Source organism: Drosophila virilis, chromosome 3, assembly GCF_030788295.1.
Source record: "Drosophila virilis strain 15010-1051.87 chromosome 3, Dvir_AGI_RSII-ME, whole genome shotgun sequence".
NCBI classification, from domain to species: Eukaryota; Metazoa; Arthropoda; class Insecta; order Diptera; family Drosophilidae; genus Drosophila; species Drosophila virilis.
In genome coordinates this window covers 26989978-26993363 of record NC_091545.1, presented here as the reverse complement: position 1 = coordinate 26993363, position 3386 = coordinate 26989978, and positions in this window count along the sequence as shown.

Sequence of the window (3386 nt, the reverse complement as noted above, 5' to 3'; positions counted from 1 at the left end):
AGTGTGCAAACACTTCGAAATGCTCTAACTAATTCGCCACTTAGTGCAATTGATAAGTGCGGTCTTAGTGTTAGGCTGAAGCAAATCGAGCGGCTTCAGACCTCATTTGATATTACTCACACTAGCCTCGAAGAACTAGACTTTGATGAAATCGGTAACGAATTGCGTGAGGACTTCGACGAGTTAGCAGTTTCTATGGAAATTTCGGTTCGGAGTGAAATTGCGAAACGTGTCTCAATATTGCCCTGCTCAACATTTCGCGACCAATCTGTGCTGCCCTCGCAGACAGTTAGAGCTAAGGCACCGCCAACACTACCCTCAATAAAGTTGCCTACGTTCAGTGGTGGTTACACAGAATGGGCCGACTTTTATTCTATGTTCACAACCGTCATAGAAAATCATCCTGATCTAGCAGATATCGAAAAGCTGCAGCATCTTCGATCGTGCCTGAAGGATACAGCGCTGGACGCGATTCGATCACTGTGCTTGAATTGCCTAAAGAAAGGTCATCAATTGCGATCATGCAGCTCTGGATGCTGTTGGACCTGCGGGGCGAAACATCATTCTCTGCTGCATTTAAACAATTCCGTATATCCGTCTGGTCAGCTGACTGAGCCTGCAAATTCATCGCCGATAGCCCATGCCTCTTTCGCTAAGTCATCGCCATGGATCTTGGTCATATGCCGCCTGTTGCTCCAGAGTCTATAGGACTTTGTCAATACTTTCTTCCTCATCACTGTGTCTTTAAAGAAGACAGTTCAACGACAAAATTGCGAGTCGTTTTCGACGGCTCAGCAGCTACCTCGTCAGGTTATTCATTAAATGAACTATTGATGGCTGGACCTGTTATTCAAAGCTCGCTGTTTCATATCCTTCTTCGCTTTCGTAATTTCCCGATCGCCCTAACAGGAGATATTGGAAAAATGTATCGCTGCGTACGCGTTTCAGCACCAGATGATTTTCTCCAATGCATTCTGTGGCGAGACTCGCCAGAACAGGATATAAAGATTTTTAAGCTGGATACAGTTACATACGGAACAAAGCCAGCTTCATTCCTCTCTATCCGTGCTATGCATCAGCTGTCTATGGATGAGGAAACTAATTTTCCAATTGGATCTCGGATTTTGCGGCGTGACTTCTACGTTGATGACCTCATTTCAGGGGGTGATTCAATTCAAGAAGCAAAGGAACTTCTTAATCAGACGGCTGGAATCTTGGCAAGTGGGGGCTTCAAGTTGCGAAAGTGGTGCTCAAACAATTCTGCTGTACTGAAAGGGATACCCGTAGAGGACAGGCTTGGGACTCAGCGTCGGATTGATTGTTGTTTTCGTTTTCGTCCATTCAGCAGAGATCTAAACCATCAAAAAGGTCAATACTATCGACCATAGCTCGCTTGTATGACCCGCTTGGACTCATAGGGCCGGTAATTGCCAAGGCTAAAATCTTTATGCAGCAGATCTGGAAGGAGAAGCTTGAGTGGGACGAGAGCTTGCCATCATCACTGGCAACAGCTTGGCATGATCTTTGCTGCAGTTTTGAGAAGGCACAGTTTCTTAAATTTCCACGTCTCGTGTCAATACCTGCAGCAGAGTTAGAAGCTCACGGTTTCTGCGACGCCAGCATCAAAGCATATGGGGCCTGTGTCTACGTCCTTTCTCGACGAACATCAGCCAGTTGTCAGCTGTTGTGTTCCAAATCGCGTGTAGCTCCTCTGAAAACAATCACAGTTCCAAAGCTAGAGCTCTGTGGTGCCGTCTTATTGTCTAATCTCATGCGTGAGATATCTAAAATTTATCTGTTTGATGGAAAATTCTACTGTTGGTCGGATTCTTCTGTATGCCTTTCCTGGATAAGGACCGAGCCCTGCAAGCTCAATGTGTTTGTGGCTAATCGCGTCACAGCAGTTCAAGAGCTAACTAATGGCATGGAACGGCGTTACGTGCCTACTTCACTCAACCCGGCAGATATACTCTCGAGAGGATCTACGCCCAGTGAATAAGATCAATCGTCACTGTGGTTCAACGGCCCAGAATTTCTAGTTAAAAACAAATTGGACTGGCCTGCTTCTTGCTTGTCAGAAAGGACAGAACTCGAACTTAAAAAAAGGGTCCTTATTGCGTCATCTCCCTTCGTTGATATAACTGTCACTTGTAAATACGTCAACTCATTTGATACAATGCAGCGTATATTCGGATATATTTATAAATTCATACACAGAAGCTGGCATCCTGGACTAACAGTGTCTGATATACAAGATGCGACCCAACTCTTACTAAGTCTCGTCCAGAGAGCACACCTGTGGGAAGAGATCAAATCATTGCAATCGAAAAGAGTTTTTAAACCGTCCAGTTGTATGGCATCACTTAACCCTTTTTTGGATGATTTCGGAATTCCTAGAGTTGATGGGCGCTTGAAAAACTCTTCGCTGGATTTCGACGCTCGCCATCCAATAATTCTCCCGTGTCACCACCCCATCACAAACTCGGTCATCACACGGTTTCACAATCGGGACTTACACGCTGGTCCACGGGCACTTCTTGCTCATATTCGGTTGCAGTATTGGCCGATTGGTGGAAGGAAGACCGTATCCAAGGTGGTTGGAAAATGTGTGAGATGCTTTCGTGCCAAGCCTCGATTAATAGAGCATATAATGGGTGATCTGCCCAAAGAACGTTTGACTGCTTGTCGAGCCTTTGAAGTCTCTGGTGTTGACTATTGTGGACCATTTTTCTATAAGCCAGACGAACGAAATAAAGCTCCAGCCAAATGTTACATGGCTGTCTTCGTCTGCTTCGCGACTAAAGCGGTTCACCTGGCACTGTCAAGGATCTGTTGACAGCTTCTTTCTTGAATGCGCTTAAGAGGTTTATATCGACTCGAGGCAGGCCATCTCAGATATAGTCGGATAACGCTACCAACTTTGTTGGCGCCAAAAACGAGCTTCTCGATCTCAAGCGTCTATTTACAAGTCGTAATCATATTGAGTCAGTGCATAATTTTTGCATGGCTGATTCCATTGATTGGAAATTTATACCTCCTCGTTCACCGCATTTTGGCGGCCTTTGGGAAGCAGCAGTGAAGACAGCGAAACATCATTTTTATCGTGTGTGAGGCGGCTAATGAGACCAGCCACCCCACAGTGTTCACGGCAAGGAGCCGTCATCCCTTTGGCCAAATTACGGCAAGGAGCCGCTGGCGGGACAACGTATTAATTTTCTTTAGTTATAAGTATTAATTATATTAGGTTAAGATCTTAGTGAAATAAGAGGCAAGAAGCCATCAGTAATATAAGCAGTTCGATTAGTAGCAAAGAGGCAAGGAGCCGCGAAGATTATAATTGATTTAAATAGTGAGTTTGAATTCAACCGCCGGCCGCCGCTGCATCC